The following is a 14,576-nucleotide window of genomic DNA, read 5'->3' as shown; positions in this document are numbered from 1 at the left end:
TTTCTACCTAACAGATTTGTTACTTGTAATCAGTTACTAAAATGTTTCACTAATTTCATTTTCATTCCTGCTCACTAGTCATGCTAGGTTGCTTAGTTACAATTATCATTTGGAATTATTTTTGCTCCATGACTTGACAAATGATGAGTTCTCTGATTGATTCTGATGTTGATACTGACAGAAATGGAATATGGATGGTACAAATGTTACAGAAAGTGGACAAAAAGGAGTCAATGTGAACACCTCCCTCATAAAGAAAGTTCCTCAGTGATGTCAGTGAGACAACTTGCCTGGAGTGCAAGAAAGGCCAAAATAAACTGATGCAAACAGATGAATATTTATTTATTCTTTGAGGGGCATGTGTTTGAAGAGCACGATGTGCTCACATACACCTGTGCTTGATAAGATGTCATTGTCCTGCAGCACCTGTCCTTACCAGTATTAGTCCCATGAATGCTCTTAGGTGCCCAAACTGCCCAAAAATATGGGATACAGCAGATCCTCAGAGCAGTGTCTCACTGAATTACAACCCCAAGTATTTCTTATGTTGTGAGCTCCATCTGGTGATGTAACTGAAGCCTTATCTCCAGCCAATCTCCACAGTGCATGCAAGGTATTTTGTGCTAGATGCAAGGGATCTGGGATTGAACAACACTAGGATAAAAAGCCTTTCTGCCTGTTGGAATTTCTTCCAAGGGATCAGTGACTACAAGAGCTGCTGTGTGGCACAGGCAGTGCAGCCAGCTGGGCAGGAGGCAAGAGGAAAATGGGGGAACATGGCCCAGCAGCTTCAGAGAGGATCTCCATACCCATCCCAGACAGGTCCTGGCAGCTGTCTGCAGCGAGACAGATCTCCCACCCCAGATGTGTCTTCCTGATACATCTGTCAGGAGTTAATCCTTTTGGAGCAGTGCCTTCTCAGCAGTCACGCACAGAATGATGGGCTGGTCTCCTGGTGTTGCAGAAAGGATCTTGTGGATTTGGTTGAAGCACAATGGCAGAGCAGCCTGAGGGAAACTGATTTCTCACCACCTGTAGCAGCAGAGCACTAAGGCTTCCTCTGCTGCCAGCACAAACCTTTCCATCAGAACTTGTTAAAATTGGCCATCAGAGGCCACAAAAAAGATATCAGAAAAGAATAAAACAGCTTTTTTCCCCTGCATATCTGGCTCCCTCAATAACTTCATGTAGAACTGATGTGAAAGGCACAGCACCCAGAGGAGAGGACGGTTCCAGTGTGACCAGGATTTGGTGGAAGTTCTAAACCTGTTGTGGGTGCCATGGGGCTGCTGTACTGCATTTCATGATGAGTTCTGACCACTTCCCCCACACCCTACTAAGAAGCTGGCTTTGAGGAATTTGAGGAACACTTTTGGAATCACAGGCAAAGCTCTGAAGATCAAGGAGGATCAGGTTCCCAGGAGGGGATGAAACACAGCTACTTGGAACAAGATATTATTTTCCTTAGGCCTGCAAATCTCCAGCTAGCCTCCTTTCCTCAATGGATGTTCTCCACTAAACCCTCAGCCTGTGCTTTCCATTGAGTTATCCTCTCCTGCCTCTGCCTATCCTCTCTTTTTGGTCAGGACCCCATCCACCAGAGGACTCAGTGCTGAGCACGGACTTCTGTGAGATCTGGTTCAGACCCCTTTGAATGACAACTCTAATTTAAGAAGCAGATCCAAAGAGAAATGCATTTAGGTATGCTCCAGCTGCCCTCCCTCGGTTTCTCCCTTTTTTGGGAGGCAAATTTGGCTTCCTGGAGACATTTTACTGGGACATCAGCAGGGAATAAAGGGTACAAAACACATTATTTACTGCAAGCTGAAATCACAGGGATTCCACAGTAAATTGGAGTGCAATGCTGTTTACCTGCTTTATCCCATTTCCACTTCAGAATAACAATTTCACAGCCAAATCTGTTGTTTAGTATTTAAAATGTTCTCCCTCCCCACTCCTTCTATTGAGGGAGATCACAGTACTCTGAGACAAAGTGTTGAACAGATTCTCAGACTGCAGGAAAATAATATAAACCCAAACCAGATAGTTTCTTAATTTCAAGAGATAATAATTTACCAAGATATTAGCAAGCCAAATAAGTATATCTCTCTGTATATCTATCTACAGTGTTTAGGATTTCATCCCTCATTTTTGTAAAATTCATGAAAGATTTATGAGTTATTCAGCTACTCTGAGTTCCTGGGATATTGCTAATAAACCTTCCCCTTATTCCTATTGTTACATTTGATCAACCCTCAGCCAATTCAGACTTTCAAAGCACAGATTCTTTTTTGTTGAAGAATTTTAATATCTGCTTCATGAAGATGAACATCAAGTTTTTCTACTCCATCATATTCATCATTTTCCACTTTCCCATCATAACTTAGAAGGCAGAAGACACATTAATCCCTTGTTAAGACAGGAGCCAAAGGAACCTCTGAAACCAGATAATGAATCTCTACAAGTTCTCCAGCCCTTAAAGAACTAAGCAAAGATAGCTTTTCCTGGAAGTAAATTCAGGACTATTATCACCACAAATTACTTACTGATACACTGTCAGCATTCAGTTCAGACAAATAAGGCTGAATTGAGGATTTATTCAAGTATAACTCTTGTGCAGCAAAAAGAATGCTGAGGTTTAATTACTGACTATTCTTTAACACAAGATTTTCTTCCTGGACCTATGTCCATGCTCTCCTTTCCTCCTCTCACCACTCATTCTCAATTCCTAAGCAGTTCATAGAATTAATTTCAAGGAAATCTTTCATTGAACACAGATCAACTACAAACTCCATGCTTGGCAGACCACAAGTTTGCCTCCTGTGGACTCTCAGAGCTGAGATGTAGTGTTTAGTCCAAGTCATCCTCACTTTCCAAAGGAGAGCTGGCATGGGAAGCGTGGAGCTGCCTGCAATACATCACAAGACAGGCTCATGAGCAGTCCACAATATTTAAGATCTTTTCAAAAGAAAAAAAAAAGAAACCTACAAATCAAAGGGTATCTTGTCATGGCTTCCCACAAAAAAAAAAAAAAAACAACAAAACAACAAAGTTAACTCTATAAAATATACTCTATTACCTAGATTTTCCAGTTTAAGCTTCCAGCTTTTCTTGCTATATCTTCAATGTTCCCTCCAAGCCATGGTTTGAAGAAAGTAAGTTCTGTCCAGGAACACAGCTGCTAAACCTTAGAGATACAGAGATAAGATACTCCTTGTCAGAACTAATATAGAGATAAATGAAGCATCCCCAAGAGGCTTCAGTTTGAGCAGATTCTCCAGAGCACACAGCGGATGAGCTCTTTAGATATTAATCCTTCTGCTTTTTTATCTCTTTTTCTTCACAGTCTTATCAAGCCCTGCAGCATTTCCAGTGATTAGACCCCAAACAGAAGAAGGCAGAATTCCTCTGCAACCAAGAGCATAAAAAAAGAAAGGAATTCCTGGTTCAGCCTCTTGTCACCAAGTCCTTCCCCAGAACCAGGTGTGGGGAAATCACCCATGAAAATATCTAAACTGTCAATTTAATTACTGCCAGAAGCTTTCATCCCAACAGTGTCTGTGTGCCTCAGAGCATTAACAGACACATGTCACAACAGTGCTCTGAGAACCATTGTCCCCATTTCACAGATCTGGACCTGAGATGAAAAGGGAAACTTGTGATCCACTATTATACACAAAACCTGTTACTGAGCAAAGAATTTAGCAAGCTGTAGACTAATGTCTTAGCCACTAGCTGCTTCTATAATTTATCTCTAAACATCCATTGAGGTTTAGAGCAAGCCTTTCTCTCCCTGGATAACACTCTGCCCCTATTCCCAGGACATGCAGTGGGCACAGATTTGCACTGAGTTTTGCTGATGGAGGCTTTCAGTGCTGAGAATCCTGTCCCACAACAAATCAGTGTAGCTTTCACTGATAGTAGCAGCAACATTCAGAGCAGAACATGGACCAATCCTGATTGATCTCCCAGCCTCATAATTCCTGCCTTCACTTCACCCAAGTGATCCAGTTTGGGGACATCCAAAAGCACTGGGAGGCAGCACATCTGTAATGTCAGAGCATGCAGGCACAGCACAGCCTGCTCACTGATCTCCCTGCCTGATGTTTGTATGAAAACAGGCAGACTCCAAGCAGAATACAGCCTGGGGATTAAAAAGCCAGCTTTCCACAAACTTGTAAGGAATCATAAGAACTAAGAACACTTGGGATTTCACTTTCTTTTTCCTCAGAGCATTCTGTGATTACAGTTGGCAGCCACAGTGGCCACCTCCTTTGGCTTTGTCAGGGTTGAATTCAATTACATTCAGAAGGGCTTACAACATGCTCTCCTTAAATCCAAAGCACCTTGGCCAGATGTTCAAAGCAACTCTGGACAGCTGCTTCCTTTGTGAGGAATTCCAAGCAATATGAACAGTATAGCAGCAAATACCTTTGGGCTTAGAGATATCTCAGTGCATTTTGGCAAAGAATGATCCCTAATTGCTCTCCTTACCTCTAGGCCCCAGCACCTCAGGATCCCGACCTCAGGATCTCAGGCAGCTGAGCAGATGGGGATAGGTCCCTGTTTTAGTGCAGTAGGTGTTAATAAAGTCCCAGTTGAGTTACTGCTGTCACCACGGCAGAAGAAGCAGCTCTGGCCTGGGCTCCAGTGGCAGCAGAGAATTCCCTTCCCCAAGCAGCAGCTTTGAGCACCCTCCTCTGAAGCTGAGAGAGAGCAAACCAGCAGCTGCCCCAGCCCCATCTTCTACCTGCCTAATTCTCAGGGTATCTCTGCCCCTCAAACAGAAACCCTGAGATAAGAGAAGTGCAGCCACATGCCCTCCTTCCCTGAGCTCGGCCACTGCTTTTGGTTTTCTTAAGTACCCAGTTGTTACTGCTTGCTGGCAATTTATGAGACAAAATTCCCTAAGAAACAAAAGGAAATAACCTAACTCCCAACAAACCAAGAAAAGCAAAAGGCCATCAAATAGTTTCACTTCACAGTCCTTATATCTGCAACAATCCACTGTGTGCTCCTTCCACCCCCTACTTCTGAATTTCCCTGCTGGCTCTGGGGGAAGGTGCAGTGAAGCTGAGAGACTGTAGGCAAGTCCTTATCCTGCAGTGAAGAGAATCAGAACCAGTCAAACCATGTGTAACATGTGCATTTATACTGGCATTTAAGATAGATTCTCCTGGATGTTTTGATAGCTGGAAGAAATTAATCTTACAATCTCTTGCCAGGCATAACATAATCACAGCCTGGAAATACTGTTTTACAGTGTTATTGATTCCTCCCAGGTAGGCAACATACAGAGAAAAAAATGGAAGAAATTTCTTTTTCAACCATGTATGAGGTAAAAATCGAATCTGGCAGCTCTCAGCTACTTTTCTCCATGGCACCATGGTAATTCCTTTCCGGCATTTAAATAACATCATAGCATAGGTTGTCTCTGCCTGAATCTAGGATTTTACTGAGCACCTGTGAAAAAACTTATTTAAATCTTAATCTTGACAAAGATCACCCCTTTGTATCTCAAGAACTCGTGTCCCACTCAGCAGATTATGCACTGTAGAGCTTTGTCCTGTCCCTGCTCGTTGCCCACCAGCATGTTGTATTATGTCTAGCATGTAATCTCTGAAACAACCACTGTCACACAAGTCTCACAGTGCATCCAACCCAGCAATCATTTCAAAATCTGAAAAGAAAGAAAACAAAAAAGTCTGGAAATTGGAAAATCTGGGATCATTCATACCAAGGAGATTAACAGAAAGATGTCCCTTACATCTCTTGGTAGCAATAGGATCTGGCTAATGCAAAGAAAGGCACTGAAAGTTTAGATATTCATGTAGAAAATCTGGGGATAACACAACCTAGAGGAGATAACTAGGATCTGTCCTGTAGGAACTCTTCTACAAAAATTAGATTTGCAAACTGGGACTGTTACCAAAAATCAGGGAAAACATAGAACTCTCTAGCACTTATTTGAAGTGATAGAAAATTAGGCATTACTTTACTTTCTGGCCAGGATGTTTCAAGGAAAATATTCCAAACTCACATGTTTTTGTAGGATTTTCCCCCAAACTTTATACAGCCAAAACATAGAGATGCACTGTTTCAAAGTTTATTGGTCTAGAGTTGAGCAACCCCCAGTATTCAGTTTCCCACTGGATCCGAATCTCCTCACCTCCTAAGTTAATTAGATCTTCATTCTTTGATTTTCATGTCAGCTCTCTCTGGACCAGATGTCTCCAACCCTGCCAGAGGTGGCAGCTGAGGGCAGATGTTCATAAATGGCTTTTATCTCTTTGGGGAGATAGATCCCAGTCTGTTGAAATGCTAAGCCCTAGAGAAACAATGCCCTGGAAAGAAGTTTCAGTTCCCTTCCCCCTGGGCAGAGGTGAACAAACCTGACTAAAAAGTTATATAAAAGTCATATAAAGTTATAAAAAATTTTTTTAACTGCTATGTTTTCCAACAGGACCTCTAGGCTATAGAGGCAGCTATATAGAACCAGTCCAGGCAGAGTTCAGCTCTGTGGAGGCATTTGAGGTTCTGACTCTGAACCTTGTAGTTGTCTGCCTGTCAGAAAGGGAAACTTTTAATCATTCTCTTCCCAAAACTTTCCATCAGAATTAAAACCTTGACATGTTGAGATGAAAAGAAAAGAAATAAAAATATTTAGAAAGAAAACACTAAGCAAATTTAGGGTCGCTCTGTACAGCATCTCCTTTTATTCCATTTTTAACAGCCCTGGGAGCTTCTGGGATTTTAAGCATTCAGCATACTTCAACGTAGATTGGAGAATGGGAATATGAAGTACACCAGCAAGGATGGGGAAGTTGACAAGGAAAGCAAGAGGGATGCAGGTGCTCTGAGTACACAGGGTTTATGGATGACTTATCCAGCAGTACACCATCAATTACACTGCTGCTGTCTCAGCTGGATGAACTCCTGGCAGACAGGAGGCAGCTGTGGAGATGGATCCGCTTTTCTGTCACTCATGATCAAAACCAGAAACCAGCATTCCCCACTGGTCCAAGTAGGTACATGTGTGCTCAGTTCTGCAAAGGAATTACTGAAATCATCACAAATTGCTCCAGAGGTCCATTGGCCATCTGCTGCTTTCCCTGCCTGGCTTGTTTGGCAGATCAGTGCAGGGAAGCTGGCACCACCGGTTCACCCTCTCTGCCATAGCACTGTTGCTGCTCTGGCATAAACCTCATGCTCAGTGGGCATAGCTGCCATTCCTGAGCTCAGAGGAAGATGAGGGCTAAAATTTTTCAAGTGTTTTCAACAGCTTTCTAGAAACCACTGCACTGTAAGTCACCTCCCTGCTGCCTACAGAGTGCTGTAAGACCCCTGGAGGGAAGGATTCCCACAGGACACAGTGTTTATCAATAGCACAGCACCACTCACAATATGAACCATCACACAACGATGCCACAGCTCCTACAATATGTTCCTAAATGCACAGTACAAGCAGCAAAAATGATGTTTCTTTGCTTCCTGTTCAGCTCTCTTAGCTGGTCTTTGTCTTCACTTGGTGGCTGTTTGTGGAATGAGTTTTTGTGCTTGTGGATTTCTGTTCCTGCCTCTAGATCTACAATAATCCCATAATTGTGATGCCAAGCAATGCTTGAAGACCATTTCATCACAGTCTGTATAACGTGCAAATACCATTAAGTTAGAGGGACTTTCTCATTAATTCTCCATCCCAGTGACAAGCCAGAAATTAACACAATTGATTTTCCCTGCTCATTATCAATCATCCAAGAACTTTGTCACATCTCATCTGTCCCACCTGGGTCCCAGCATATATTTGCAGACTTCAACATATATTAAACTAATAAAAAACAATAGTCATAGCAACATCTGGACTCAAACTTCAGACAAAAACAAACTGTGTATGTTCTCAATTCCTTTGGTGGTATGTACCAGCATCCTACAGAGAAGCAGCTGTGGCCAGATTAAGGAACAACTGATTGTACACTGCCTGTTGTGTTAATATTTTCTGTATTGCAAATAAAAAAACTCCACACTTCTGTGTTGCTTTAAAAACTTAAACAATTCATAGGGTGCTTACTTCCTGAAGAAGCAAATTCAGGCATCTGAAATGCAGTTAGTCTCTCAAGCTCTCTGCATCACCCTAGAGAGCCTGTAAAAAAGTGTAATCTTTTAAAAGCATCAGTTCTCCTTGGCTCATCTGGATCCAGAAAGTACTCAAAACAGGTTCAGAGATGGAATTATCACTAGATAATAATAATAATAACCTTTATGGAAGCTGTTTAAGGGTAATTCCAACCTTTTTTATTAGGTGACTTTTGAAATTTCCAGTACAGATTTGGAATACTAAGCAATAAAAGGTTAGAAGGGTATTTCAATCTGGAACTCTTTCTCCTGATAATTGGATTCCTAATCCCTGAAAGGTCATGATCTCAGTTTACTGTGCTGGGATAGAAGGTGCCCAATTAGTCTTTTATGACATGATCTAGCACAGCCTTTGGCATTGCCTGCAAGGTAACAAGTTGTAAATTGTCCCAGGGAAAAAAAAAACAAATTTTGCTGGTAGAAGGAAGTCAGGCTCTGATAGACCAGCTCTTTCTTGTGTTCCCACTGGAAAAAGAGTGGGATACACCTTTTCCATTTTCCAAAGGGTGCTGGTAGACTAGCTGATATGGAAGAGTCTGCTTCTGTCTAAGCAGGGCTGGATACAAACTTCTGCAGCCCAGACCTGGCAGCCCACCTTGGCTGGGAAGTATTGCTCTGTGTTTTTAGCTTTTTCTCAAGGTTATTGTAGTGAATGGCAATAGCACTAGCAGAAAAGCATGGAGGAAGGGGAGGTGTTCTCTTCTTTATAAAGAACCCATATTAAATCACAAAATAATCTCTCAAGGGCTGCAAAATGTTTGGCTACAGCACAGAAGAGCTCATAAATGCAGTGGAACCAACTTCTTGTAAAATATCTTCACAAATGCAGAACAAAACACAGAGGAAGTCAAACACACTATCCCCATCTCAGTTGGGAGTTTACAGGAACTACCAATGGGTTTAAATCTAAAATCTAAATCTAAACCCTAAAAAACAGACCAAACCAAAAAATCAGGAGCTAAAATCAGCAATGGTGTGCAAGCATCACCTCACAGAAATTCATGAAGGTCATACTCCAGATCATAGCTGGTGTGCTCTTAGTACTATTAGTGCTACAACAAGTACTCAGTGTTTCATGCAAAGACTCCACCAATGAAATAAGAAGGAATGTGTCTCTGGAAAAGAAAGCATGCTCAAGGAACTACTCCTTTCTGAATGAGACACTAGACAAAGACTGGTGCCAAGAGAGGAATAATATAGATAATAAAGATCACTGACAGTCAGACAAAATGATGTCACCTTCCAGGTACCTGAAGTGGCTGTGTCAGCACATGGAGCATGGGAGAAAGAAAATTCAACCCTTGTAGTTTCTAGAGATAAATCAAATCCATTAATTTGTTAATATGGGTAAGGCTTCTTGTACCCAGATGATTTTGTGAGTTCTTAACTAGACTCCTTGAGCAGCCAAGGATCTCATCTGAATCCTCTCATATACCAGTGCTGTCTAGGGATGACATTTTGTTGTAATTTTTTTCACTGCAGACCACAAAGGTGTGTTTTTTTAAATATACTAACAGCTTGTAAAAGGAAATTACGGAAACTTTTAAGGCTATACTGGAACTAAAACAAAGTAAAAAACTGTCAGAAACCAAGACTTTCTCCTTCATCAAGGGCTGAGCTCAATTCCCTATGCAGCCTGGTGAATACATCCATTCGTGTGTAACAAGCTTTATGGCAGAATTCAGACTTGAACAGATTTTTATAGCCCAAGCACAAAATCCCAACTGGTGAGGCAATAAGACAAGCTGCAACATCACCACAGACAAAGGACAAAGCTCAGGGCCAGCAGTGATGCTGTGAGGTACCAGGGATCAGAGGTCAGCACTGACAGCCAGCTCCCTCTTCACCAGGACTCCAACACATTCCAGCCAGTGCTTGGCAGCTCTGCCAGATCCTCCCAACCATATTCCATGTCCAGTTTTGGTTCTTCATGCAACTCTTACTTCTTATATGTTCTTCTTATTTCTATATGTTCTTCATACAGCTCTTCCAGCTCACTTCAGTGCTGCCTTGTAACAACACATCCAGGCTGTTCTGCCCATCCAGGGTGGGTATGAACAGTGAGCACTGACTGAAACTGGATTCACCAGTTGGGCATCAAGTCTGGGGACTCTCTCCACTGTCATTCACTTGGCAGTGACTGAAAAATTTATAGCAAATTCAAGGGTAAGGACTTGATAATGAAAATATTTAATTTCCACCTCTGATTCAGCTGCCACCTGTAAAACTGCATGCAGGAATGAGCTCTGGAAATGCATTTAAAGTCCATTAGATTTTCACCAGGCACTGCCTTCATCTTTAGGCCAGTGCCCACCCACGTCAGCTTTGTTATTGTAAATGACTCCTCCCAATTTATTACCACAAGAATATAGCTGATTGCACCCTTTACAGACAGGTATCACATGCAGAGCTCAGAGCTCCCAACACTCAGATGTCCTTTGATGTTTGAGTAAACGGAGGACTGTCACCCAAAGGGGTGACACAGGAAAGGGGAAGCAGTGCCTGCTGAAACTATGGAACACCACATCCTATTTTGTCTCTTTGGACAACTGTCTCATGTCAAGGATGAAAAAATTCAGCACAGGCTATGCTTGGCTGCTGACATTTTACAAATGTCTGTGCTCGTATTGTGAACAGCCCTCCTGCCACAGAAACCAGTTTCTGACATTCACACCTGGATTGCCATCATTTGATCACCCTTTCAATTTTCCATCATTGGCACCCTTTCCATCAATGTCAGCCCCAGCCCCAAGGCATTTTATGACACTTATCTCAGACAAACTGCTTAAAGCTACACAAGTTCCAAATGCCACATTTCTGCACCTCCTTAGCCTGAGAGTTTGGGTCAATTTTACTGTTAAAGCTCTTGTTTGGCAAATGAAAACTGAACAGTCTGTTTCCACTATTCCCAGTGCAGCACAGATGTTTCTACTGCAATACCTCCCTGTGACCCAAACTGTTCCCTGTCCCTTCCCCCATACACAGACAGAGGTTCACAGATTTCAGTTTTCCCCCCAGAAGTGTTAGCAGGAGAATGGTGACTAGGATGGTGAGGTCATGAGTAAGAGAAAGAATCTACATCAAATCCCATTTTCCCTAGGAAGCACAAAGCTTTAGGTTAGTAAATGAGGAAAATATTTCTTCCCTTCAAATTTTCCTCCAGAAGATGCTTTTTTAGACAAGTCAGAATGCCACACATATTCTCTCTCACGTGCAAAAAACATACGGATCTCTAGAAAACAACCATTTTTTCCCCTCCTGTGAGTTAGCTTGCTAGAGAGATTGATATTCTTCTTTTTATGTCTCAATCCTCAGGAGACATGCAGGGCTCCTAAATTACTTGGATTTGTTTCTTCACCATCTGGAGATGAGTTAACTCTTAGCAGGAATATACATCACTCATGTATGTACTTGCACTCAACCCTTCCTAGCCCAACACTCTTCTGTGATAGGAATTTAGGACATGGTTGTTTCTAGCCATGAACGTTCTTCAAAATGGGATATTCCTATACAAACACACACTGGAAACAGACAAATTTTCTGATTAAGGGTTTCCCAGGATATAGCTCATCAGAAGATCAGGAGGACAATAGCAATAGGACTTGCAATCTTGGAGGTAGATGCAAAATTCATACTTTGAGCCATCTCCCTTCTCCAAATCCCAGGCTGTTCAGTCTACCATGCCATCAGCTTTGTGAAAATGCTGAATATCTCTGGATAAAGCAGTACTATATAACACAGCTAAAATTCCCTACCTATAAGAAAGACTTTTTCACTAGAACACCTGAATTTCTGTGTTTCCACATCTTATGCAGGGATACTGACAGAACCACTACTAAACCTGGAGTGATTCAGATTCAGCTTCCCCAGCTCATCCTTTCTCTTGCATTGGAGCAAGTTAAAATCCTGGGATCTGATGACCTTGAAAACTAAGGAAGTTAGGATATGGATTTTACAATGCAGGCCATCACTTCTGAAAGGAGGACAGAGGCCCACTATTGCTCACAGAATAGGAGGTGATTCCTGACATGTGAGCTAGAGGGAAAAAAAGAAAAATCTTTTGACATAAACACTATTTCAGCTTCTGAAGTTCATTAATATATAGCTGTCCCCTCCAGCTCTCTCTTGATCTTTGCCTTTAATCCTCCTCTCCCCATACATGTACAAATGTTGTTCCACCTTTTCCTGGAAATGTTTCCAGGAACAAAGGTTTAAAGAAGCAGAGATGCTGCAGAGAATTAATTCAGAAAGGAGCTTTACAGAAAGCCTACAGCACATCACTGGGGAGGCAGCTTTGTGTTTCTTGGTGGCTAATTAAATTTTACTTAAGAACTAATTTAAGGGAGAAGAAAGACCAGATGAAGAATGGTATGGCACAGCACCAAGTATACTCTTAAGGCTTTACTGAGCTCTAGAACACACACACACACATATGAATCTCTAGCATGTTATTCCCAAACTCTCCTTTATTTATATTGACTGGATCTAAGGTTTGTACAGCAGTACAGCTGCTGTATAAACCCCACAGGTTAAAATATGACTTAACTGTGGCATACAGTGGCCTCATGTCATACAGAAAGTAATTTATATTCTATCTGAAGTAATTTCATCAGCCCTTGTGGCAATAGCTAATGAGACTGGGAAGATGGTTTATTAGACTTTCTTTCCATTAAGTCAAAGTCTGAGAAGCTGCCTAATTCCCACAGCATGATGATTTGTGCAATGTATTTGCAAACACTGCATGAGATGTAAACTGCCTGAATTTGCCCCTTGTATCAAACCAGCATTTGGTTTATTCCCTTACCACTAGCATGCCAGCCCATTTGGGGCACAGACTTTGTTTTTTGGCTCGATGGCACACCTATAAGCATGCATCATCTTTATTCTTTGTGCTACATCAGTGACAGGGCACACAAAACCAAACCATTCCCCAAAAGAACTTTCCATTCTAAAGAAGACTCTAGGCTTTATTAAAATTGCTGGGCTATTCTGCATTTCCCAAGTAACAAACCGGTCATGGATCTAGCACTGGAACAAAGAGCAGGTGCCAGGATCTCCCACATCAATTAGCACCTAAAATCACTGCCAGACTAGCAGACCTGCCCAGTTAGCACTGGTTAGAACTCCAGCCCAGGACAAAACATCTGAAAGGAGGCAGACTAGAGGAGGCAGACCCTAACCTCTTGTTTCTAAGCTCTCTACACTTTGAAGCACCTAGAGCAGCATTTCAGATTGTGTTTTAGTGAGGTTCACTGCTTTCCTTGCTCCCTGACAAACCACCTGTGACACATCTCTCAGCCACCATGTTCATCTTGATCAGTCCTTAATGAGCAGCTTCTTCTCCTTGTTATTTCATGATAAAATAACTTGATGGTGCCATACATTTTTAATTCTTCAAATCACTCAGGTCCTGGCAAGCCAATGAGAATTCAGCAGAGGACAGTCAGGAGTTAGTTTTGTTTGGGTTTGTTCTGCTTTTAAAAAAAACATTTGGGTCTTCACGTGGAGAGGTTGTGAACTCTGGTGTGTGAACTTCTCAGGGTAGTGCATGCATGAAGCCTGGGAAAGATGCACAAATGCAGGTTTCTTTCTGAGGGAATGGATAAACTTGGCTGATAGCACACCATTCCTGCACATCAGTGAGATAAATGTTGGAGCAAGTCACATCCTCTCAGTTGACCCCAAAGGAATACCGAACTATGTCCTTCAAGTTTTTGTCATAAATACAAATTCTTGTGGCCACTGAATATCTGGATTAGAACATGGGTTTTCCTCAAGATGTAGTAAGAGTAAACACTGACAGCATTGAGAGTTTCATCATCAGAAGACAGTGTAAAAAATCCCTTGACAAATTTGTTCATTTTGGGTCTTAATCTGAGCTCAGAAAAGCACAAAGACCTTGTTTCAGACCATACAATATGGGCAGGATCCTGTCAAGCACTGGGCCTGTTTCCTTTAGACATACAGCTGCCATAATCCAGCCCTGCCGAGCTTTATTGAATCTTACACATTTTCAGGCAATGCTGAGAGCCATTGATTTTATCTTGGCTGGATATTTAACTCCACCTTAAAATGAAAAATAGCCTTAAGAAGCCAGAGCAGCATTTCATTCTTTAAACATCATTAAGCAGGCTCAAACTCAAAGTATAAAGTGACTGAAGGTGATTCAAATAAAAATAATCTACCCATGACCAGACAAAGTAAGGTATGAGGGGAAAGGCCTAGTTATTAAGGTTTCAGACTGGAAAGGAGAACTGTCAAGGCTTCTTCTCCAAGGAGCATCACCTTGAGGAAGCAGCAGTGATTCAGTCTACTCACCCAAGTAATGGGAAGAACAGAGTCTAAGCTCCTAAAAATACTATAAAAGTATTAAGATTTTTCACTGGGGATTCAAGGTGTGTTAAAAGCAATTGACTGAACAGAAGTACATCTCATAGAGTGTG

The sequence above is a fragment of the Pseudopodoces humilis genome, chromosome 24 (assembly GCF_049639895.1).
Source record: "Pseudopodoces humilis isolate 2021_Gansu_Grassland_sample_001 chromosome 24, ASM4963989v1, whole genome shotgun sequence".
NCBI lineage: Eukaryota > Metazoa > Chordata > Aves > Passeriformes > Paridae > Pseudopodoces > Pseudopodoces humilis.
The sequence above is the reverse complement of the archived record's forward strand: the minus strand, read 5'-3'. Positions refer to the sequence as shown.